This window comes from Topomyia yanbarensis, chromosome 3, assembly GCF_030247195.1.
Source record: "Topomyia yanbarensis strain Yona2022 chromosome 3, ASM3024719v1, whole genome shotgun sequence".
In the NCBI taxonomy this organism is placed as follows: Eukaryota; Metazoa; Arthropoda; class Insecta; order Diptera; family Culicidae; genus Topomyia; species Topomyia yanbarensis.
In genome coordinates, this window is record NC_080672.1 from 10,651,667 (window position 1) to 10,679,061 (window position 27,395).

Here is a 27,395-nt window from a genome sequence, read left to right on the forward strand (position 1 = left end):
ATTTTGGTAGAGATTTTACAACAATTTTTTAAAAGGGCATAATTGATTTTTATGACCAAACTGATTAGGAAAGGACCTAACTGATTGAAAAGTGCCTAACTAGCAATATAGTCTTTTCCATAATTTACATACAGGGCCAATCTGATTTTATGATGTCAGTGGGGTCAATCTGACCATCAAATTAGAATTCAGTTAATTCGTCTAACTTTCGGTGTAATATCAGACTTGATCAGCATTTTTTGTGTGAGGTATTATACAAGTAGTAGCAATATGCGCAATCAAAAGAAATAAATTAGTATCAATTTTCCAAATAGGATTATAATGAATCTGACCTTTGACAATTTTCTCAATGTTTACGTTTTGCAGATAAGCCCTTTTTAAATGTTTGGTAGAGTTGGTTTCCTTACGGTCTATGCTACTTACGACTTCATAAATTTTTTGCCTGAATTTATTCATTAATTTATTCATTAATTTAATTATTTATTGGTGTATTAATTTCTCTATGTGTTTATTTATTATTCATTTATATTTTATCAGTGTAGATGTAGTCTCACAATCCTTTCTGATTATTTAGGTTAAATTTCCCTTAACCCATTATGACTCAGCGAATGAAATTTCATACGCAAAAACAACACATTTCTGTATCATACTTGTTATACAATAAAGGCGTGTTCGAGCTTCTGGTCTTCTGTGAACGTTAATTAATACTCTTTAATTTATAATGTGTAATGCTCAATAATCTTTTTTTTTTTATTAAATTCGATTGTGTTTTCGAATGTCAAAGTTGGCCATATTTCAAATCAAAATATGAACAACACATATTATTAAATTTCTCTTTCAAATCACTAATTCTTGTTTCGGATTGAGAACGAATGGCCATGAGAAGTGTGAAAGATGTGACTCAGTGCGAAAAAATGGAAGAAATTGGTGAAACAATTGCGAAAATTCTCCTGGTAGTTCATGGTATGAAATTTCATACGCTAGGCTGAACCGATATCTTTTTTTTTCCTAAGGCAAAATTATTTCCTCTTTAGGACCCGGAGGGAACTCACAACTTTCTCGCTGATTTTAACGTTGAATCAGTGCATTCAAGGCTAACAAATGCTTAATACGTTGCAAATCATGCCTGGTTCTAACCAGAATATTTTTTATGTAAATTCTCGTAAGAAAATGTTCTTTTTCTTAAAATTATTACAAAGTTTGAGGAAAAGATGGTTTGATGCAACGAACCAACAAAACGGCATAAGAGAGGAGAAAAGTGTTAAAATCATTAAAAAAGCTGCTAAATTTCTCGCAAGGTTGAAGATATTATTCGTTTTTATGCTAAATATAAGGATATTAGCCGATTTTTTCTGTAATAATTATTTGATACCCTATCAACCCAGCGTATGAAACTTCATATGCTAGTTTTTTCGCACCAAAACATTCCAAACGGGTTATTTTATTTTTCCCATACTTAATCCGGCATAATATGAGGGCTCACGAAGCGGATTAGCGGGTCTGACAGTGCAAAATTTAAAAAAATCAGATTGTTATTTTTGCATATTTTGGGTCCCTAAGATAAGAAAAATATGCCCAAGAAAGGATTTACTCGAATTCAACTTGGTTCGACTGCTAGAGCCCGTCAAACTACCAACTATCAATTTTCATATGATGGTGACAAAATCGGGGGCTGATAAAATCGGGTCTTTATTGTATTTAATATATAATATTTAACATTTAATATTTTATATTTTTTATTTTATATTTAATATTTATTGTTGATTATTTAACGTTTGATATTTAATATATAAAATGTAATATTCAATGTTTAATATTCATACTCAATGCGTGATATTTAGTATTTAATGATCAATGTTTTATATTTGATATACAATACTCAATGATTATGAATGCACTACTAGACAAGTCACATAAATGCGCGCATCACATAGCAACGCTTGAGAACTTCGCGATAATACAAACCCGGTCACAAACGTGATCATTCACGCATACCGGCACCCACCGTCTAGCATATAAAAAGCAACCTGGTGATTAAGTAAACATGCTATAGCATATACGGTATTCTTGAAGTACAGCAGTTGTTGATCCGATTGGTTGACGATTCGTTTGACCTTCGGTTTCGTTAAGTGATCAATTTAGTTATATAATATAATCCAGTGATTTGGAATGACGATTCAGACCATGAAACACTTCCTCGGAATTCCTTAAACTTTTTCTCTAGCCTTTTCTAGTGTTTCATGCAATAATAATTACCACGAATTACTTATGGCAATAAATTTGAATTACGATTCTCACAATGGTTATACCAAAATAGGTTTGTATCTGTACTGATTATTGGTAGCATTCGCTGAGACTTCCAGAACTTTTAGTAGTAGCCATTGTTATCATAATCGATTTTTAACGTCACCCAAAGTTTAAAGCCTAGGGTTTAGTTCGACCTGAAACAGATTGAGTCGGAGTTGGTTGTTATATTTGCGCTGGAATCCATTTCAGATTCCGAAACGTGTTTTGAAAGGTAGTTTTCTCGAGACTTGTATGCTTTTTAATGGTCACACGCCGATTTAGACTTACGATTCGGATAATTGCAATAAATTTGGTTTAGAGAATTTCGATCATTTCCCTGGGTCTTCTAGAAACGGTGGAAGCAGCCAATTTAGATAGAAAATGGCCGGCCAATGATTTAAATTTTAGATTCCAGGAATTGTGCTGTCTAAATTATTCAGACTGAACTTCCCTGAGACATCCGGAACCGTCGCAAATAAGCATTATGATTAATCATGCTCGAAACATGATTCACGCTGAGTACGTCACTTCCCTGATAGCTTCATGAATGGCAAATAGGTTTACAATTATCACCGATTACATACACATCAGTGATGAATTAATAAAATACACCATTTAAAACATTCAAATGACAGCAGAAATATAAAAAAGAAATAAACAACAGCTGATGTCGTTTTTCAGTTTTTAAAAGCGACATCTAACAGCAAACACACAGACTAGTTTTCGCGATCAAATGTCAAAATTCCGCATGGTAGAAGGAAAAATATTTCGCGACCTCATTTCGCAAGAGGTGCATACTAAGCTTTAAGGAAAAAAATCCGTTTAAAAGAAAGTTCGTGTGTGTACTCATCCTACCTTCATAAACGGTATTCTCAAAATTCAACCACCAAGTTTTCATCTAATTGGATATTATGATTACTTTTTTATAAGTTAGTTATCGGGATAGAATCCTGTTTTAATTCGTTAGGTTAAAAGTATTCTACGTTCATCAAAAAGTTCATCAAACAATTTTGCTCTCCCCTGGGTAACCCTGAAAAATGGAAAAGTAAACCCTCTATCCGATTTCATTAAGTTTTACCGTAATTATCGTTTCATCTTTTCGCCAATTCGGCTTCGTAGAACTACATAAAGTCCCACAAATTGTCGTCTGGCATATTTTTCGTCAGCGTAGTTAGTCGTAGATTGATATCATTTTCTTTTGCTTGTGCTATCACGGTTCAAACCGTACGTGCAATCGTCCGCATCTTTTAATTTGTCGTTTTTGTTCCAAGACCATTTGTAACGAGTCCCCCTTCCCCCCGGCATAATCCCACTCACTGCTCCCACAATTGGACACGGTTCTCTCTTCCGCGGTCGCCGCTTTTTGGGGTAAAAGTGTCGAACAGACGAGCAATGAATCTTAATATAAATCCCCGCCTCAAAACGGCGAATCGCGAGTCCCTAATTAAATTATGTCATAAATTATACAGCTCAGCTAAACGGAGTCAAATTAATGGCAGAGATAAATTCCTCATCAGGATGTCACCCAAATGCTATCTGACCACCTATCAGTAGGTACGCGATCAGTTATGCAAACTCGTTGTTCGTGGCTCGTTTGGGTGTTTCAACGAGATAGGGGCTAATGGAAGGGAAAGGACCATCCAATCGAATTGGCCACTGTGAACCGTGCTGGCGAATATGTTTTCAATCGCACGTTTACCCTGCACCGAAGCCGAGCGTGAACAGCGCCCGAGTTAACTCGGACCGCTAAGTTTCATAACCATGGCGTATCTCGTTTCCACCGAATCTGCACAAAACCGATGCCGATGCCGATGATACAAAACCCTCAACCGCAAACAATTATTATTAATATTCTGTAGGTTTGGAGCGGCGCGCAATATATGTATGGATGTGTAGCTGCACCAAAACGGCGCCCAGAGGGCAGCATTTTGCAGCGATACGTTCGTTGCTCTAATGTAATCATTTTACTTCTCCCCAGCGATAGTGCAATTTGGTTACAGCAAGTTGCGGATCTATAACATAAATCAGCTGAAGGGGTTGTGGGTGAAAAGGTTTACACGAAAGTGACCCTTGAGTTATTAATACAGATAGGAAAGTGATACTTGAAATTGGAAGTGATTCTGCCTGTATCTGGTTGCAATAAATTAATCAACATAGTGGTGTACGCAATGGGAGAGGTTAATTTCCGGTGAATGGATGATGGATTGAGCTGTGTTATGGAAGAAACTAACGACCATAGTACGTGAGGGAAAATATGTCTAAAATTGACACCCTTTGTGTAACTTATAATTCGTTTAATGACCTTGAGACATTGACTAAAACGAACACACGAAACTTGATTGGATTGCTTGGATAGTAGTTATTGAAACATGCATATTGAAATACGCACACTGGGATCTCGCTTTTTTATACTGCCATTCTCCTCCCTTACGCCCAGAACTGATATTGTTTGTCTTCAAATTAGCCGCATAAACGATTTGTTTTCCTCTAAATTCAAACTTTTAAGAGGAAAAAATAAATTTATTCATTCACGAAAGGATTTGCTAAAAGGGGACAAATAGAATGCTGAGGTTTATACCTTTTACATTTTCGAACAAAAGTTAACTGCGTAATCTATGTTTTGTGCATTTTGAATTCATAATCTCACACAGAGCCAATTCAGTTTGCAACTGAAGTAGATTTTGAACCGAAAATAAATTAATGACCGCGCTGCACCGAATGAATTAGCGATGAGACAAACGACCGAAACATAGCCTTGAATGCAATATGGCATGAATTAAAATATGTTCCTTCAACTTTACTTGTGGATGATATATCGGAGCTCTGTTACGAATCAGAAGGTGTGTGAAATATGATAGTTAGCGATTCAGCGTGCTGATCAACAGCCAGATAATTTGATCTAAGAAGAAATCATTCCACGAATCAAAATAAATAGGCTCTAGTGACACGTACCTCTTTTTATTTGGAGGTTTGTGCCTTGTCATGTCGTTTCATCACTTTCCTGATAGGATTCAAAGGGGGGGGGGGGGGTTTAAAAGGAATGGAAAATGTCAACACAATACAATTACAACAGAACATTCTGCGCCCCCGGAAGTATGCTCGACGATCTGCAGGCGCTACAATAGCAGGAATAAAACTTACAACCCCCGGAGGGATTTAGAACTTTTATTTAAACAGTTAGGAAAATCCATGTGTACCTCCGAAGGGATGCTGAACAATCTTTTCATACCTAGACTCCGTAATCAGGGCGATTTTTTTTTCTTTTTCAAGCAGATTTAGAGAGCAATCATTAAGGACATTATACATGCGAGCCACAACATAGCTCCTACGCCACACACACCCTTCTCCACTGCCTAACCATGTATCTGACACGAGCAAATATAAAAATACGTTTTTCAACACACTAACCTTGCTGATGTGCTACGAAACTGCTACTTAAGAAAGCTAGAATATTTTCCTATACAATCAATCCGAGTTTTTGACGGAATGCCATCTGTAGCTCCTATTTTGTGCGAAAATATCACCCCTCTTCACTTGGGGTTTCTTTTCGAAACACTCTTCTTCACGTTTTCATTGCACTTTTTCAAATGCACTTTTTTCACACACCACTGCAAAAACACTCGCGAAACTTTAATCGTTTACTAACAAAAGTTCAAATTTTTTGCCAATGTGCAGATGACCAAAAGAAAATGTTCGGAAACTCTCATTTGTGCGTTTGAATTTTCACTTCAGATTTCAGTTTTTCCAAATGTAAACAAGCGAGTTGGTGCCTAGCAACGTGGCTTCCACATATCTTCACCTTAACGCTGCAGAAGAACAAACGTTTTCCTGCAACTACTGGATTCCCTCTTGTAGTAGGCTATGATTTGTAGAGAAAATAAAGATTCATTGTCTTCACTATACGAAGTTTAACGGTTCCTTACCGTGTGTTTTCTACATTGGCGACGTGGATTGAATAATTTCAAATTGAAGAAACTGGTGGAATAAAAGGGAACTTCAAAATGTCGGTGGTACGTATTTCCTCATTTAGTAAAAGTTAATTTTTTCATGGCAATTTTAAACAAGTGGTCCTAGCATGGAGACCATGTGATTTTCTAATTTGCTAATGAATAAATAAGAGTCAAGTTGAAATGTGAAAGCGTAGTGAACTAAACGTTCAAGTCCGCTCGTAATAATGTAATAGAAAGAACAGTCCATGTCTTGGATATAGAAACGTAGGGTTTAATCCAGTCCGTTTCCAGTATTTGAACTGTGAAGAGTTCGCGAGAATATAGGATTTTTGAATAAATCAGTCTATTCTCTGGGGAAACGTAGGGATCAATTCCAGTCCGTTTCTGATATTTAACAGAAGAGTTTACATAACGTTTTCTCTGTCTGTTAGGTATAGTTGCCACGGAAAAATGAAAGTTTGTTTGCTATCACCATTGCGACAGAATAACATTGAACTGTATACTGACGTATGAAATTCGGTTTCAGCTCAATTATACGATTCCGTCCTTCTGCGAAAACGGTGATGGACCGACAAGCACGCGTTGGCATATGTGGAAGGGCCAGTTTGTCGCTTATTTAGCTACGAAGGGAGTAGAAGATCACGGCGAAAAATATATAGAGCGCTCATGTGGAAGGTGGCTCAAAATTTATCAGCTAGTGACACCAAGATTCTAGATAACGAATATCGTCTGGCTATAGAAGTATTGGACAATTACTACGCCCCTATGATGTTTATGCTTTACAAAAGGTTTATATTTTGACAAATGGTGTTCAAACCTCACGAAAAGTTCGATCAGTTTGCGATCTCAAGGTTCTGTATGTAATTATGGAGATCAATTGGAAAACATGATCATGGACCAGATTGTGTTTGCTACTCATGCTGATGACAAATCACGAGCCAAGTATTTAGAAACAGATATGTCTCTCGATGAATTTCTCAAGGTTGGTCGATCGTATGAGACCGTTAAATCGCAGGTTCAAAAATTACAGAATAAATCTTCTGAAACTATTGAAGTGAATGTAGTCAAACAGGATAGCGACACTTAAAAGAAGAGGAAACAGCAGGCAGGTGGTAATATAATTGGTCCCGACAGTGACCAGGCAGCTATGAAACCCAAATTAGTGTGGAAAGTTGAGGTCTGGGAGGGAGGAGGTGTTAGACATAACACTTTGCTCTGATAGAATTGTGCATGAACTGGGAAATTGGCAGGTTCCAAATGAAACTGAACCGTCTCTATCCGATCATAAATATATATTTTTCGATCATTTTGATGTCACCTTCAATGTGGTGACATATCGTAATCCTAAATCTACAAACTGGGACCTCTTTTTGGAAAACTTGGCGACTAAATTTCATGGATATTTTCCAACAATTAGTCAACTAGACGACTTAGATGACGTCGTGGATACGACAAACTCATTCATATTAGCATCCTACGAAGAAGCTTGTCCACTTCGTACTGTTAAATCGACTAGGGGAACCCCTTGGTGGAGGGCTGAGCTTGAAAGAATGAAGAAAGTTATGAGAAGAGCTTGGAACCGGCGTCAGCGTGATGACTCCAGGGCTTTCAGGTCAGCTCGTAGTGCATATAAGAAATGTCTTAGATCTGCAGAACGGGTTGGCTGGCAAAGCCTATGCACTAATGTCTCTAGTCTGAACGAGGCTAGCAGATTAAATAAAATTCTCTCCAAATCGAATGATTTTCAGATGAACTCCTTGAAAACCAGAGATGGTGTTTATGTGACGGACGAAAAAGATGTTCTTAATTGTCTCTTCGACACACACTTTCCAGGTTGTATCGATCCGGAGTTGAACAATGTTCACAGATCTCATTCTGGTGATTCGGACTCGTGGGCGTTAGCACGCACATTGGTTTCCACTGAATCGGTCAAGTGGGCAGTTGACAGCTTTGCTCCATACAAATCACCCGGAAAAGATGGAATACTTCCCGTGCTACTGCAAAAGGGATTTGATATTCTTAAACATGTCTTGAAAAAGATTTTGCTTTCCAGTCTTGCTACCGGGTATATCCCGAAAGCATAGCGAGAAATAACTGTTAGATTTATTCCCAAAGGGGGGCGCTCAAGCTATGAAGAAGCCAAGAGTTTTAGGCCTATCAGCTTAGGTTCTTTTCTTCTGAAAGCTTTGGAACGGATAATCGATCATCACATCAGGAACGTTAGTTTAGTTGAATATCCACTGCACAAAATGCAACATGCATATCAGTGTGGGAAATCTACGATCACTCTGCTTCACGATGTTGTTTACAACATTGAGAAAGCCTTCTCGCTCAAGCAATCTAGCTTGGGTGTATTCCTAGATATTGAGGGTGCTTTTGACAATGTGTCCTTCCAGTCTATTCTGGAAGCGACGCGTGGTCATGGGATACCTGCATGTATCTCAGGTTGGATAAACGCAATGCTTAGTAACCGCATACTTTGCTCGTCACTGCGACAGGCTGAGATACGGAAGTTGAGTATTTGCGGTTGTCCTCAGGGCGGCGTTCTGTCACCTTTGTTATGGAACTTAATAGCTGACGGCTTGTTGAAGAAACTCAATGAGCTTGGATTTCCAACCTACGGGTTTGCTGACGATTACCAAATACTAATTACTGGATTTTGCATCGGAACAATCTTTGACTTAATGCAACAGGCATTAAGAGCTGTCGAACAGTGGTGTCGACAAGTTAAATTATCAGTTAACCCAAGCAAAACTTCAATGGTTCTTTTCACGAAGAAGCGAATAACAACCGGGGTTCGTCCCTTGCAGTTCTTTGATTCTGAGCTACTGTGTGCAGATCAAGTCAAATACGTTGGAGTCATATTGGATTCCAAACTGAATTGGTCTGCTCACATTGAGTTCAGAGTCAAGAAAGCGTGCATGGCCTTAGGGCAGTGCAGAGGAGCTTTTGGAAAGACCTGGGGTCTCAAACCTAAATACATCTATTGGATTTACACGACAATTGTATACCCAATACTGTAATATGGATGCCTTGTGTGGTGGCAGAGGGGAGAGGTGATGACAGTCCAGTCAAAGCTAAACCATCTGCAAAGAATGGCGCTCATGGCGTTGACTGGTGCTTTCACCACGACTCCGACTGCTGCTCTTGAGGCACTTTTAAATATCAAACCATTACACATACACTTAAAACAAGAAACATTATCATGTGCATACAGACTGCAGGTTACTGGGCTTTGGAACAGTAATCATGTTGATCATGCTACCAGTCATACACGATTGTGGTCACAAATGGTTACATGGGGTGAAGATATTCTTGCTCCCAGCGATATTACACTCACTTGTAGTTTTCCTTACAGGACATTCCATGTGAAGATTCCCTCTCGAGAGGAGTGGTTGTCTGACTATATGGAAAGACAACAACAAACGCAAGTGGTTTGTTATACTGACGGTTCTCTGATGGAGGGACGTGCCGGTGCTGGTGTCTACTGTCGTGAAATGAGATTGGAACAATCTCACTCACTAGGTAGATACTGTACTGTATTCCAAGCAGAAATCTTTGCGATTATGTGCGGGATGCAATCGGCCCTTCAACTGAGTTTGTCCGGCAGAGTTATAAACTTCTGCTCCGATAGTCAGGCTGCAATCAAGGCCCTTAGCTCAGACAAATCCCGGTCCAAGCTAGTGATCGCGTGCCGAACCCAAATCGAAGAACTAAGCATTGTCAATACTATCTACCTTGTCTGGGTGCCCGGACATTGCGGTATTACTGGAAATGAATGGGCTGACGAATTGGCCAGGGCAGGTTCAGCGATTGACTTCGTTGGTCCTGAGCCCGCGCTGCCAATTTCGACAAGTTGGATAAGGGAAAAAATACGGTCCTGGGCTTCGTCCGAGCACCGCAATTATTGGAGAAATCTACAAACGTATCGCCAAACAAAGGCGTTTCTAGAACAACCATGCCCAGTGGTTTCGAAAAATCTCTTACATTTTTCGAAGCTCCACTGCGGCATGCTGACCAGGGCTTTAACCGGCCACTGCAAACTCAATTATCACATGGCAACTATTCAGCGCGCTGAGTCTTTTTCATGTGATCTTTGTGAATCCGACTACGGAACCTCATATCATCTGATATGCAACTGTCCAGCGGTAGCGCAATTGCGATTTCGAGTCTTCAGCCGTCCTTATATAGACGAAACCATGTTTGGTCGACTGAAACTCAGAGACATACTAAAGTTTCTTATCCAATGTGGTAAAGAGCTTTAGGCTTATTCGCAGGCAAGTTGAACTACTTGTGAGTTTAACTTACCTGTTGTTTATTTTTGTTTTGTGCTGTTATTTTTCCCTCCCTTCCAATTCTACTTCCCCACACCTCCTTGTCCTTTCCTTCCGCTCAGGAAATGATGAAAACACACGGCAAGGCACAAATCCCCGACTACGTCCGGGGAACGTGCCATTTGAGCCAATATATTCTGATTCCTGATTCCTGATGATGTCACGAATAACGTTAAGATTCGTGAACTATTTCACTTGGACGGCAAGCGCACTGTGACCGTTGAGTTAGGAGGAGTGATATTCTAAGCGTAAATGATTGGAAAACTTTGAAGAAAATGGGATTCAGAGCATACGATATTAGAAAGGGTAGCGACAAGAAGTTCCGCCCATATGGTTCAAATAAGCCTTTAACTGTCTTAGGTGAGGTGGATGCTAACGCAGCAATCGGCAAGATAGAAAGATAGAAAATGCTCGTTACTTTCTGGAAAAACCGCGAAGAAACTTAAGGTAGTGAAATTTTTGCGTATGGTGTCATACGAGATACTACCTTCAATTAAAGGTGAGAGTCACAAATTTTAGCATGTAATTATAAACTTGTTATTTAAATATACGATACTTGCACTGGCAGATATGTGTGCTTGTATAAAGATTGATAAATCCATTCCACCAGTTAGACAAGCATTTCGTAGGATTCCCATTTCTTTAGAAGAACTAACCCTTCTTGAATTAAAAGAATTAGAAAATCTAGACATAATAGAGCTTCTGAATGGGTCTCTCCCATGATGGTAAAGAGGAAAAGTCACGATGATGTAAGAATCATCATAGACCTTCGTGAGGCTAATAAAGCCATAGTTCGTGAAGTTTACCCGCTTCCAACCATGGAGAAGATTGCCAGTCGGCTAAGAGGAAGCAAGATGTTTTCAAAATTTGACATCAAGCAAGCTTTTCACCAACTAATCCTTCATGAAAACTGTCGTTACATTACAACATTCATCTCCCCATTGGGATTGATGCACTATAAACGATTAGTATTTGGGTTATCCGCAGCAACAGAATTGTTTCAAAAATGCATGGAGACAATACTCGGAGATTTTCCATGGGTATTTGTTTTTATTGATGATATTCTAATCTATGCCCCAGACGTAGAAACATTGAAACTCAGAACAAATCTGGTGAAAAAGCGATTGCTAGAACGAAATGTGGTTCTGAATTAAGCCAAGACATTAGAATGCGTCTCAGAGATTGATTTCCTCGGATTTCATCTGTCAGAGAAAGGTGTTAGTGTATCACATGACAAGCTCGAAGCCATTCACAAATTTCGCCAACCACGCTCAGCAGACCTTCGTAAACCGCTACATACCGAATTGATCAACCGTTTCACATACATTTTATAAGCTTACTAAAAAAGGCGTACACTTTTCTTGGACAGATGAACACCAAAGGGCGTTTGAAGTTTTGAAAACTCGTTTATCCAAAGACGAGACTTTAGCGTATTTTGATCCTGATTTAGAAACGTTTGTGTTTGCTGATGCTAGCCCATTTGGTTTGGGAGCAGTTCTGTTCCAGAAAGCTACTGATGGGAATTTAAAAATCATTAGCTATGCTTCGAAAACTCTTTCCGAGGTTGAACGCCGGTACGCCCAAACTGAGCGGGAAGCACTAGCACTTGTCTGGGCACCAGAAAATTCCACTACTATTTATACGGAAAGTTCTTCTGGTTAATAAAGGACCATAAACCGTTGGTAACAATCTTTGGTGAACGTTCCAAGCCTTGTGCGAGGCTAGAAAGGTGGAGATTACGTTTAATGTCATATGACTATAAAGTAATATATAGTCCTGGAAAGAATAACATAGCTGATCCTCTGTCTAGGTTATGTCAAGATGGCTATCATTGTTGCAAAAGTTTTGATGAAGAATCAGAACGAATAGTAAGAGTGGTTTCTCATGACTCATGCCCAATTGCTATGCCAATAACACAGATTGTTGAGGCCACCAAAGAAGATATTGAACTTAAGGAGTTTATTAAGTGGATGTCATATCCATCAAATAGATGGCCAAAACCTTAATATAGATACAAATTGATAGCAAACGATCATTCAACTGACGGTCAAATTGTTCTTAAGAACAAGAAAATTGTGGTACCAGGATCACTACAGTCTAAGATTTTAAAACTAGCTCATGAACCACATCTTGGTGGAGAAGCTATGAAGAGACGTTTAAGAGCCAAAGTTTGGTGGACTCGCATTGATCGAATGGTTGAAGAATACATTAAAACATGTAGTGGCTGCTTATTAGTATCTGAACCAACAGTAGAACCAATGAATAGGTCATACTGAAGGCTCCATGGAAAAAATAACACTTGCTTTTACCGAAATTTTTTCCTGTAGTTGATTATTTTTTACGTTATCCCGAAGTTGCGATTATGACATCTACAACTGCTAAAGCAACAATTTTACACCGTTTCAGAATGGCCTAGTGGATAGATATAACAGAACGTTATTGAAAACCATAAAAATAAGTGTTGCAATGGGTAGAGACTGGAAAACTGATTTGTATAACTTTTTATTAGCTTATCGATGCACCCCACACTCTGTAACTAATATACCTCCTGCTCAGCTTTTATTTGATGATGAAGGAAGGAAGGAAAAGACTAAACTATATAGTGACAAACGTAAACGCGCCAGGCATTCTGAAATTGATGTAGGAGACCATGTAGTTAACACGAACTTTGTGAAGAAAAATAAGCTTATGACGAACTTCAACCCTCAACCGCACGTGGTGATTAAGAAGAATGGTACAAGGTTGAAACTGAAAAACCTTTCTAGTGGAACCGAACTCGACCGCCACGTGAACCATGCTAAGCGGATTATATCTAGTAGTCCATTCAAGACCCATGAGGAATTTACACCTTTAATTGATTTAATGCTTCCACCGTGTTCAGCCAAATCTGAAAGTAATGCTTCGGACATAGTTCATGGTAATGATATAGCAAAGAAACATAGAGAACATCGAATTATTTAATTTATCAAATTTTGATATGAAGTAAAAATAAATTTTAAATCTATTTAAATTAGAGGAGAGATGTAGTAGGCTATAATTTGTAGAGAAAATAAAGATACATTGTCTTCACTATAACGAAGTTTAACGGTAAGGAAGTGTTTTCTACACCTCTCAGAATCTTTCATCGAACGGCCTTGATTATCTCGTTTTTCAGATACCGCTACTGAAAAATGTCAGTATCTGTACACTTTTCTATAATAATTATCCACTGCCTACTCGTTCATCAATCCGTATTTCTCCTAACGCCAGTTACAGCTCTTCTCATTCTCCAGAGAGAATCAGACGATGCCATATCCAAAGCCATAGCCTTTGAAATTGGGAATGATCATAGTAGGCGAGCTATTATCTGTGATAGGTAACTTTTTCTATCGCTTTCGGTTTTGTCTCGTACGTCCTAACAGAAAAAGTGCATTTTCCCAAGAGATGAATTTTCATCGCCCACAGAAAAAACGGTCGATTTAAATTATGAAAAATGCGCCATCCCGCCGAGCGGGGCGTGATGCGATAGCCATAATGCATCACTTCGGTTCCGCACGCACTCGAAAACCAAGATGAAGGGAAAGAAAGAAGGGAACATTCGTCACTTTTGAGTGTATTAATTTCATGCATATAAAATTAAACATCCGTGACCCTGGAAATAAACCTAAAGATCCGAGCGAGCATCAGGATTCTTTGGCGCACGATGAAAAGAGAAAATGCCGAGCTCACCTAGGATCTTCCGATTCAAACACTATGACCGCACCGAAAAAGCCCCTGATCCAATTATGACTTCGATAGCAAGGCCGACTTTTTTATAAAAAAAAGGCTACATAGCCCTGTACATATAAGAAGTAAAAGTAAAATTGCAGCCTGGAAAATAAAATAAAAAGTAATCAATGATACGACCAATGATTCATCTCAAGGTGAGATGGAGATGGAAATAAAATCGTCTCCTCGGCTCAAGGTATATCCAGGTTCCTCGACCGGGCCATACGTGATCTTCTTCCGGGTCAAAGACAAAAAGTTTTTAATTCTATTACGAAACGAAATTTGGCCGTGACAGAAAAATCAAAAGTTGGCCCTGATAAGCATTAAGTGGTGGAAAATAGTGTCAAGCAGGCAAATGATATTACTGGCTACGGGCCTTTTACGAAGAAGTGCAGAGTATATGTACCAGCAAATCGGATGGAAATCTGTGGGGTCGTTTCCGATTTCAGTTTGAATCGCGCGGATCTGCTGACGCAAGGGGTTGGCTGTTTTAAAGATCCCATGTTTCAGCCAGTGAAGATACTGGAGTGCAAAAAACCTTTGCATTCAGCATCAGTCGCAGCTGGCGGTAAGATGACATGTGTCAAGTCAGACTGCTATTGGTTGACACTCGCAGGGTCTGTTCTACCCAATTACACCCTCTTTGACCAGATTCGACTATCTTTTCATCTTTTTGTGCCATGTGTCACGAGCTGTATTAATTGCAAACAATTGGGACACACAGCCTCACATTGTACCTATAAAATTCGTTAAAACTTAAGCGTTCTCCTCTGGGATGTTCTAAGTAAATTCTAAAGATGGTTACGCCACCGGTCTCTTAGAATATCTATACTAATTTGTCTAGTGACGAATGCGATTCTGATGACCCCCAGGTGGAAGCATCTTCTGCTATGCCTAGAAGCAATAGAAAAAGGAGAAACATTTTCTCTGCTAAGCTTCGTTGCAAAGGACAGAAGGTATCTCTTTAAGGTCCCCGGAAATAACTGCTCGAAAAAGTACTAGTGCAAAACCGAAGTAAGTAGCTCCTGGGCTCAGAAAAGGTGCCCGAGCACCTTAGACTTGTCCCTCTACTCGACTTCACTGCGGTTAGATTGAATGTGGAAGGTAATTTCTGATTCCTTCCGTAGCGACCATCTGCCAATCTTGCGATTTTATCTTGCGATTACATCATTCTGGATGTATATTTTATAGTTTCATAATTAATTTTGTCAACACTGAACTGGTTTTCTTAGTATATAGAAGAATGCATAGGGTAGCTCGTTATTTTCCGATAATGTAAATAATATCAATAATCGATTGCTCGCCAGAAAAATGTTTCTGTCGATCTGTAATTTTTATTGTTCAAATTTTTCAGATAATACTACTACTAGCTTTGTATTGAATGATTTTTTTCAGTTTTTGGAGTGTAAGGAGAGCAGAAATATGGGTTTATTTATATATTTAATAGCAAAATTAACCTAAAAATTTTCAATATGGCTTTAACTAGCTTTGTCCCTCGATATCCTTCCCGAACTTCTTTTCAAAATGGTCGTCAGGTCCACTTCCACTTAAACTAGGCGTCAGCTGCGCATCTCTGCGCCCAGAATGCCTAGAAAATCTAAGATGTTGTACATGGTTAACGGGATAACGCAAGACGAAAACTTTATATCAGTTTGTCAAATTATATTACGATAATAATTACTACTGATCTCGAAACCATAGCTTCATTATTATTTTCCCAAAAAAATTTATCGATCGAATCATTAGAACTTGAGTTATATTGATTTATTTGACGCTTCTCTTTGAAACACATGTCTCTACGGAATATTCGATGTACGAGGCAAATGTCTCACTCCACTTCGTATTACAATTACGTTCTCAAGTACGTTAAAAAGTCCAAAACGATTAATATTTACCAATAAGCTTTAAATTATAAACTATTTTTCCATTTTGAAATAGCTGGTATGCGGAATTTTTTTTATTATGGGATAATTTTTATTGTAGGAAACACATTTTTTATTCACGAAAACCATAATTGTAAAGGAAAAATTACACGATTTATTTAAAATTCGAGATATTATGCTCACCGAAGACGATATCATAATATTTGCGTTCAGGTGCAAAAGCTACAATTTAGAGAACTTTCAATGAATAACTATTCATTTTTTTACCAGCGCAGCACAACTTGTACTATTCGATACTAAAAAAAAATCTGGAACAAAAAAGTAAATGTGAATCTTAATGTAATAAGAAAGGCCGCAGGCCGTGTTAGGTGGATATAACCGATTTTTTATTGCGAAATTTGAATTCAGCTACCCAAATTTACTATAGAAATGCAGTTTTGCATCAAAATTTGCATTAAATATATTTATGACCGCCTCTCTTAAGGATTGGAACCACTGTGCGATGTTTCGTATGTTCTCACACGAAATAAGTGACACATATGAGTTTCCTCCGGAGGAAGAGTACGGGTTTTTGGTTGGCTTCTCTACACCGCGATTCAACTCAGACTAAACGTATACCAGACACGAACTGTCGCGTATTGTCTACCAACCCATGGTGGGACAAAGACTCAGATGTGTACGCAGAGAAGGCCGCCGCATATAAGGCTTTCCGGGTACGACAGGCTACTCGCTAGCTTTCGACAGTGCGTGACCTTAGAAACGCGAACGAAAAGTTTGATGAAAGCCTAGAAACGTAGTTACTGGCGCCGGTTCATTGACAGACTATCGAGAGAAACATCAATGAGCACTCTTTGCGGCAAGGCCAGAGAGATTTGCGAAGCCGAAATAGTACCAACAAAAACGTGGAATATTCGAACCGAACCAATATTCGATTTCACCGAAAAGGTTTTCCCGGAATCCGCCCCTGCACAGAAAATCTACCACACCGCCTCGCTTCATGATAGCGCGAACGTAACACCTTTTTTGATGATCGAGTCTCTCTTATCATGTTACAATAAAGCCCTGGGACCAGATTAAATAAAATTTAACTTGTTGAGGAATCTGTTGTTGTTGTTGAATTTATTTAATAAGTTTCTTGAGAGTTATGTTATCCCTCATGACTGGAGGCAAGTTAAGGTCGTTATCGTCCAAAAACCAGGAAAACTAGCCTCCGATCACAACTGGTATCGACCGATTGCAATGCTGCCCTGTATCCGGAAGTTGCTCGAGAAAATAATCTTGTTTCGCCTCGACAATTGGGTCGAAGCAAATGGCTTACTGTCAGATGCACAATTTGGTTTTCGCAAAGGCAAAGGGACGAACGATTGTCTTGCGTTGCTCTCAATCAAAATTCAAATGGTCTATGCTAGCAAAGAGCATATGACGGCGCTAGCAAAGAGAAGGGGGCTTTTAATTCAGTTTCTATCGGCATTTTGTCAGAGAAGATGTACTAGCATGGTCCTTCACCGATTTTAAGCAATGTTTTGCTAAATTTGTTGTTTGAAACGTACATCTTGAATGGTAATTTATGTCTTAGCCTCATATTATACCACAACATTGATAAATGTCCTGTATTGATTTCTGTACGTTAAGACAAGTTTCAGTCGACGGTGTGGTTTCTGTTATGGAACCCAAAGCTGTTCACCTATAAGGATCAGTGTATGCAGTCGACATATATGATGAGTCTCGATGTCTTGTTGCGTGTTCTTCTACGGAAAAATAGATTTGCGGAACCTTCATATCGATTAAACATTCTGTGCGATATCCTAAACCTGGTGGTGATTGAACATTTCGAGAGGCTCGTCGAGTTGAATTCTTAGACGCGTTTTATTGCGATGTAACTTGTCTACATTGCGCAGAATATTAAGCGTTCTTCATATAATCACAACCGTCCTAATTTCTTTGATACTAGTGTTTTCTTTGCCACATCCATGGAAGATTCGTGGAATTCCGGACCACATACGACTACGGATACCTATCATTTTTTGATAAATGTCGAGAAATCGACTGCTGTAAGATGTTTTGTACTGACGAATCAAATCTCGAAGGGTCCATATGCTTCGGTATCTTTAATCGAAAGTTCACCTCCTACAAACTCAGTGACCCTGCTTCAGAGCTAACTGCTAGTCAGTATACCCTTGGAGTCATTGACACATTACCCATAGACCATTACTTCATCGTTTCAGATAGCCTCAGTTCCGTTGAGAAAATTTTATAGGTGAAACATGGAAAGCACTTTTTGAGGAAAATACGAGAGAAATTAGTTTTTATCTGACAAACAAGATGATGGATTCTTTAGCTAAGGAGGGGGCTTTAGAAGGGGACATTTATGAAAGACCAATCTGCTTCGACGAATTTTTCAGTATCACTCATTAGAGAACTCTCGAAAGTTGGCAAACTTCGTGAAGCAATGGTGAACTAGGATGGTACCGACGAAACCTTGGTTCAAGGGGATAAATGTGGGTCGCGACTTTATTGATGTTGAAGCATTACACACTGTATGCACATTTTCGACATATTGGGCTCGTAGATAGTGGAATCTGCGTTTGTTGCGACGGCTATCACGATATGGAGCACATTGTCAGGGCGTGCATCGAGTATTGTAACGCCAGGTCTCAGCTAATGGATTCCCTTCGGGTCTGAGAAAGACCATTCAACGTTCTAGTTCGAGATGTTATGGCAAGCCGCTATCTCTCCTATATATTCCTCATCTATCTTTTCCTAAAATCAATCAATATAAGAATACCCCCTCCCTTTCTCTTTTCGCGTTTTTAGAAGTCACCTGTACTGCTTTTTCTCATGCTTTCGCGACTGACTGACGTCAGAAAAAAGCATAGTGAGGAAATATTGGCTCAACGCACTCGATCACAAGCTTACAGATAAAAAAGGTGTGCATAATTCAGAAGTTCATGCAACAGCCGCAGAAAATCTGACATATTCATAAAGGCATCCAACCTGAAATAATTAAAATTTCCCATTACCGTCTGGTGCAATCATTTATCACTGTGCGTTTTTTGCTGACCTATCGACACTACCTGCTACATTTTGCGCTTCCTGATTCAATTTCTTTCTCTCATTTTAGCAGATTGATGCACTTCGCAGTAATATTGAACAGTAGCAATGAAGTTGATTCTTATGATTCATAAGTAACTGATGGATGATAGTTTGCACTTAACACTTACTCATGAGAACTGATGAGGATTGGATAATGATATCCAATCATAAATGTTACAACGCAATACAAGTCAGGTAATTAATCTTAATCTGTATGAGCTCTCAGATCCATGTTGTTCCTCTTTTACGCTGAAAATTCTATCCACTATCCCTCCTAATCTTCTGAAAATCCATTTTTCTATATTTTTTTTCGTGTGGTCCTTTCAAATTGGCTGTAGCTACACCCTATTTAATATTTAATGACAGTAATTCTCCGTCCGGCTCATCTTCGAAATTAGTAATTAGCCGAAGAATCCTTTTTCGTCATTTTTATTTATCGTTTTCAGCACCTTCGAATTTTACGATAATGCTGGATAAAATCAAGAAAATTCCTGTACTACTTCTAAACGCGTTTAATTCCAATGAATATTAATCAAAGGATGATTTCAACGTGATGACACTGGGGTGAGAGTATTCTTAGGTATCAATATTTTATGGTTTGCCAATCAACCCGATCATTTGTATCCAAAGGTCACTGCTATAACAAAGACTGATCCAACCCCTTGAACGACTAAACAATTTGATGAAACAAACAGGTGATTTTTTCCTCAATCAGTATGTTAGCCTATAACCACGTCTCGTTTGATTGAATTAATAAGTAGGGTGAAAATTGGACAATATATGCGGCAAGTGACCCTTCCGTTGTGTCAACAAGAGCTAGCGAAGAAACACGTGCATGATGGGTTATGTGTATCCTGCACGCCTGAAGTGTGGTGATTATGGAAAACGCCCTTCATCTGCTTTGCATAAAGGCTAATTTATTGGCAGGCAATATGCGAGCAGACATCGAACGCTACAAGTTCTAGGATCGATACCATCGGATGATCCGCTTAACACGAACAAAGAGCTACATTGAAACAACTAATTGTGTAATAAAATATAACGATTGATTCCGAAACGAACGGGGTCCAACCTGTATGATAGAATCAAACAATAGAGCTGCAATATAACAATAGAGTATATGGATACTTCACTGACGGAATAGACAAGTTGCTCGCAAACAGTACATGCATAACTTATCACTCTGCATACCCGTAGTCACGAACACACACATCCCCTTCACGTCAACGTTATGAAAGGCCGTCGTTATTCAATTATCGACCTGATGAAAAGGATTAAACCGTTACACCAGGGAGCAGGATAGTAGCAGGAATATCAGGGAAGGGTAATAGCATTAATTAAACCTCGTTGGATGGCTCTGATTTCTCCCCTGTGTCAGTTCGAAACTATGTCAAAATGCAAATCATTGCAAATTCCCATGCGATGAGTGCGTTGTATTTGGATATGTGTTATGAAAGGATACAACAAAACACGAAAAGATTTTTGGTTATTTTATTAAATACCGTACCAAGATTGAAATAATTGAAACTCATAACGAGTTTATCTCTATCATAACGTTGAATATGCTGCAGAGTATTGTTGTTGTATGCTGCAGAGCACCTTTAATGGAGACGCACCGTCCGTTGTCCGTCCAAAGTAGGCGGCGACTCCCTGCAGAGTTCAGGTGTCATATTGAAGGATAAATAAATAAATAAATTATGACAACATATTCGAAGTGGAAAACTGACCCAAAACTTGTTGTGTCCGGTTCCCGGTCGGAACTGCACCAGCGTCAGGATTCTGTACCGTACGCAGGAAAACCGCAGTCAGGTTCGTTGGCGTGTTGCTGTACACCAGGAATATGTTTACATCATGCCATCACGTACGACACGACGACAAACTTCTGTACCCGGAGCAGGAGCTTCCGGTTCGATCCGAGCGATAATCTCATTGCTATATATATTATGACGACGGCACATATTGCACAAAGTGTTGGTGGGTGGTTGGTTTTGTCCATGTCGGCTTCTAGAAGTATTTTGCTCGATATCTTGGATCGAGGCCAAACCGCTTGTTCCGTACGTTGCCAAGTGGATGCTATTATTTTTTTTTTCGTCGAAAAAAAAGCGATTTACTGCTGCCAACCAGTGTGAAGTGACTTTCGCTTTCCAAATCCACGAGGGCACACAAAAGCAGCAGAAAAACAGGCACTCTGTGGAGGCGTCAAAGAATTCGTCCTAAACAACCGTACGTATAGAGCGCTAAGCAGCGGCATTATGTGTTATCCCCTAGCATTACAGCTGCCCGACATGGCCCGGTTTTCCGAAAAGAGCAATTTATTGTTCTGTTTAGTGTTCGTAAAACATAATGCTATTAAATTTACGGCTCCCAGTATTATTGCCGTTTGCAGTATAATTGCTCATTGGTTATTGTTTTGTTTCTTTAGATATTTGCAAAACTAGGTTGAATTTCCTGTGGAATAGCCGAATGAACGATTTTACCAAAAATTTTAAACATCCAAAGAATTTGCTGTGTTAGATATATTTTGACATGGATATGAGCTAGTTAAGTCTTTCAAAACCTTTCTAGAAATACTTTACAATCCAAAGCTAGAAATATCCATTGTTAATTTCGAATACGTGTGTTCGTATACCATATAAATAGATCTAATAGTATTAAGACCTCAATTTTTTATTCAACTCGTTTATTTGATAAGGCACGTTTGCGTTAGCTTAAAGGTGCCTTTTTTGTGTTACATTTTGAATTTCTCAAAACTAGAGATAAACATATTGATATTTTATATTATAAAAATAAGGAGATTTTATAGTTATCTTATACATATACACGATGAAGTAATATAATTTTTGTAAGATAAGGGGGGTCATTTAGTTTTTATTTCTAGTAATACGATTTGACATTTTAGCAAGGATATTATTGGAGCAAATAATTATTAACCGAGGGGGACAAAGTAGGCACAATAGATCAAAACACTGGTCGCAGTGGAATATGTACCCAACAAAGGAAAAAAGGGGACAATTTTTACAACCATCTTAAAACTAAGAGTAACTAGAGGGCGTGATTGAATGTTGTACAGAGTCGGAGAGGTTAATTAGAGCTATTTGTATGAGTAGTAGTAAAGTTGGGCATTTTCAACGAGATTATGTAATATAATAGTTAAAACTAGAAGAGACAGGAAGAGTAATTTGCTTCAGGAGGATATTTGGGGAGGGAGGGTAAGTAGTGATACTTCTGGGTATAAGAGTCAGGGAGGGAGGGTGGACCAAGATGACAAGGGGAGAAAATTATAAACTTTCAGTTTCAGGCATCGGAGATCAACAGCATAGGTTACAGGAAGAATCATGTACAGGGACGCCGTGTCCTCCTCGAGCTGGCAGGGGTTCCTCCAGACGATTTCGTAGTTTCAGTCAGATGTGGATCGGTAACACTTTGAATTGTGCGTGTGATGTTTGTACTGTAGTTCCCGTGTTTGTTGGCTCATTCGACAGAGATGTTTTGTGTCGCCTTGTAGTCGTATCAAACCATCGTGGGTGTACGGTCCAGGCTGAAGAGGACACTTCTGAGAATGATAAGAAAAATGAAAGGGGCAGTTAAATTTGTATATTGGTGGTTTTTAGGAAGGAGTATACGAGGGACATATAGAAGAGATCGCGGCTTGCCAGGTCATCTCAAACCGGGACATTGGGTGGTCTGTCTCGGGCATCCTATAGTTGAGATCTGGCGGAACAGTACTCGGCGCATGCTCAGACAATATGTTAAATATCGTGATAACCGTTGTCACAAGCACAGATACCGCTATTTGCGAGCACAATACGTCGCAGATGAGCGCATAACGATTGGACATGAGCCGAAACATCACACGAATGAAATCCCGACCCACATCCATTCCTCTGAACCAAGGTTTCGTTGGTATCTTCGGGATGATAGAATGTAGCCACCGTCCTAATTCTCCATTGCTCCAAGATGCCTGCCAACTTTCTAGCGTCCTCTGACAATAGATATTGAAAAATATTGAAAAAAAGAATAAAAATTCTTGATGCAATTGCGGGGAGAAAGCGTATTTAAAAAGGGTCAGAAATATTCAAAGCTATAAAAATAAGGGTCCACAATGTCAGAAAATTGTATTAGGCCAGCGCTGGTTTCTCCGGCTGAGATTTGGGAACACTTCGGGTTTTTGAGGTCTCTGGAAGTGCAGGGATGTGTTCACATTTCTGAGACCAGAAGCTACTTGCTTCAGTTTTGCACTAGTACTTTCTCGAACAGTTATTTTTCAGGACCTTAAAGAGACACCGTCTTGCCTTTACAACGAAGCTTAGAAGAGGAAATGTTCCTCCTTTTCTATTGCTTTTACGCACAGCAGAAGATGTTCCCTCCTGTGGGTCATCAGAGTCGCTTTCGTCATTAAACAATTTAGTATAGATGTTCGCATAGCCATCTTTAGCATTTCTTCTAAAGGTCATCTAAAGTGTCCCTGAAGGGAACGCTTAAGATTCTCTTCACGCTGTTTGTACGCCGCACATGAAGGGAGATCATGTGGGTTTCCCCCACAGTAGAAACACTTTTCGACATCCCTTCCACAGGAATCATCCGCATGACTCTCACCACATTTCCCACAACTAGCCTTATTGCTACAATGGGAGGCTGTGTATCCCAATTGTTTGCAATTAGTACAGTTCATGACCCGCGGCACAAATATCCGAACAGGTAGACAAACCTTGTCAAAGAGGAGGTAGTTAGGTAGAGCAGAACCGGTGAAGGTCACCCGATAAGAGTCTGAGTTGACAACGTATGTTCTCGTCCCATCAGCTGCGACTGATGCTGAATGCAAACGTTTGCACTCCAGTATCTTCACTGGCTTAAGCATGGGGTCTTTGAAACAGCCAGTTCCGTGTGTCAGCAGGTCCTCGTAACCCAGACTCGAATCAGAAACGACCTCGCAGACTTCAACCATGTTAGCTGGTATATACACTCTGTACTCCTTCGTAAAAGACTCGTAGTCAGCAATATCATTTGCCTGATTTAAACTGTTTACCACCACCCGAAGCTTATCAGGGCGTATTTTCGATATTTCTGTCACGGCCGAATACTGTTCCGCCAGAATTCGAGGAATCTTCAATAAATTCAAACACTTTTGTCTTTTGCCCGGAAGAAGATCACGAAAAGGTCCGGTGGCCGAGCTTGGATAAACCTTGAGCCGGGCAGCCGATTTTGTTTCGACATCCATCTTTCCTTGATATGAACCACTGTCAGGAGAAGTCATTTGGACACGGGCCTAAGGCCCAGTGCAGGATAATAGAAAAGACAAGAATGGACATGTAAAATAGTGGCGATACTTCACTGAATGTGCGGTTCGCAATTTGCACAGAAGCACCAGCAGGTAGGGAAGCGCCAAAGTCGAAAAAGTCAATCGAAGCAATCCTGGTTTTCTTCCTTGCTGCCTTTTCCTCTTCCGTGAGTAACGATAGGAACTGTTTCGGTAATTCTTTGGGCACAGATTAACAAAACTGTCCAGGTATAATGGATCATCGACGATCAGTTCCAGGGGCGGCGAAACACTTTACGCCCGAGTGGGTAGAAAGCATAGGGTGAGGGGTCCATTAGTAAGGATTTTTTCCCATTTCGCAATGCACACGCTTACATTACATTCAATTAAATCTCGTTCGTTTATGCAAATGGAATTGTGGTACATCGATGTTTTCAAATGTGTGTAGTGCGAGATACATGCGTTGCACATCTAAATTTTTAGAAATGGTTCAAAATTTCGAGTGGGTTATTTTCAAGTGGGTAGTACTACCCATACTACCCATGCTTTCCGCCGGCTCTGATCAGTTCACGATTAGCTGACAAAGCAATATTAACGTATGTGAAAATGCACTTTTTAAGGTATCTTGGATGGAAATGAGTATTATTTTGACAACTTTGGTTTTGATCAAGATAGGTACTGATCTAGATCAGTTCTATCTTTTGACAGAGAGGTTCAATCAAAATACTTTCTTCGGCATCATCATCTTAGTTCCACTAACCATTTGAACACATTAGTTAGAGCTGTGTCTGTTATCTCTATTCAGCGCATTAGCTCAAATGATAGGGTGAATAAGGGTGCGTTGTACTAGACTTTTCGCCTCGTCCATACGCGAGTATTTTACATTTTTCATGCCACATTTTTCTTTGATCTATTTCTTAGGAACGACGTAAAGATGTTGATACCTATTTGAGCGCAATCCATTCACTGTAAGCCGAGTTATCAGCGAAATAGTGTGATATTGTGACTAATGAGATGAATAAGGGCTCGTCTACCCTATGTACCAAAGAAACTTATAATCTATAACCATTTAAAGGAAATACGAGAGAAAATGAATTTGAACATGTTTTATGAAAAAATCTCTTATTTCCAAATCTTCGAAAATATACAATAATAAAAAAAAAATTTCAATGAATGATAAACGCTAACATGACATTTGAAGGGTGTTTTCATCATAAATATTAAAAAACCATGTTCCACAAAATTTGTAATAACCCACGAAGCGACAGACGGCGGCAGCTGTAATTTTGTTTGCGACTAGGGACTTTAGGTTAGATGAAAATGATGTATTTCTACGATAAATAGGCAGTTTTCGAATTCCGCAATCATTACTCAATGGGTGGCAGGAGGCAGCAGCTAAAATTTTGTGTGGTGTTAAAGTGAAGACCCGATTTTATCAACTCCCGATTTGTGTCTACCCCCGATTTTGTCTACCCCCGATTTTATCAGCTTCATATAGAAAATTGATAGTTTGAGGGGCTCTACCAGACGAACCAAGTTGAATTCGAATAAATCTTTTCTTGAGCATATTTTTATTATCTTAGAAATCCAAAATATGCAAAAATAGATATTTTAATTTTTTTTAAATTTTGCGCTGTCAGACCCCTTTAAGGGAAATTTATACTAAATAATCAGAAAAGGTTATGACGCTATATCTAGGGACTAAAGAAAAATATTTTAAGAGCTTCGGGTTCATAAAAAGAAAAAAAATATTTGTCACGATTTTGTCAATGTCCTCATTTTTGAAATGCTTAATGAGAATATCATCAAATCTTGAACTTACATATACATATCAAAGCATGGCCATTAGAGTGCCCAGAAAAAAAAGAATTTTTGAAAACTCAATCGGCCCATCCCTGAGTCGATTCCTGGTCCCACCAGGAGTACTTGCTACAAATTTGAAGCAAATCGGACATGTTTAACTACCGGACCAACGCGCCTGAAGTTTGTATGGGATTTTTCAACAATTTACATGGAGAAAACCCACTAACTCGCATTTTCGCCGATAGGTGGCACTATATGCATCGTATTGACACTGTAAGTGAAAATTAGAAATATAATTTAATTGTCTACAACTTTGTCGAAGACTGCTAGTAAACCCGGCTTTATTAAAAGAAGTTATTAAACTTTTAACGATGTGATGTCTGAGTCAGTTTTGCATGGGGCCTAGCAGTGCATGGTTGTGTATCAGTACTCGACTTCCACTAACTATATATTTTTGTGAAATACTCGTTAGGTTTAGCTCAATAGTATGTTCAGAAGAATTATAATAAGTAACACGAGTCATGTTTTGGTTAGTAAATTTTAGTTCCATCTGTTACTGCATATAGGGCGCTAACACTATCTTTTCATTGAAATGAGATAGAATATCGCGATGTTAAGATTTTTCTTAGACCTTAAGGTTAAAATCTCTATAATCGACATAAAAAAATATTAGCTCTGGTTCTGTGCTCATATTAAACCTATACTTCATATACGAAGTCAAACACGCCTGCACAAGCGTACCACGTGTACGTACACGGTGTGCGTACACATAGGCTTTTGGCACCAGTTTTTTCTTTTTCACTCTCATCATCACTAGCGTTGATTCTTTTTGCCTTATACGAATCGTTCTCGTGTACGCACCCGGTGTACGTACATGGATGTTTGAACTAGTGTTTGCACATTGTTCGCTTGAGTTCGATGTTCGAGTTTAAAAATTGTCAATGTTCATGGGAAGGGCGGGAGAAAACCGAGAGCGAAAAGAAAATGCGACATATCACAGACGAGAACTCGCCTACTATGTTGATTTGCTTCGTTGTTAAGA

General features: G+C 39.1%; 1 protein-coding gene across 1 annotated transcript in view; it reads right to left on the reverse strand.

The window, feature by feature from the left end:
• LOC131693607 (sex peptide receptor) overlaps positions 1 to 27,395 on the reverse strand; it is a 273,633-nt gene that overhangs the window by 121,363 nt on the left and 124,875 nt on the right. The gene's annotated exons all lie outside the window — the stretch shown is intronic.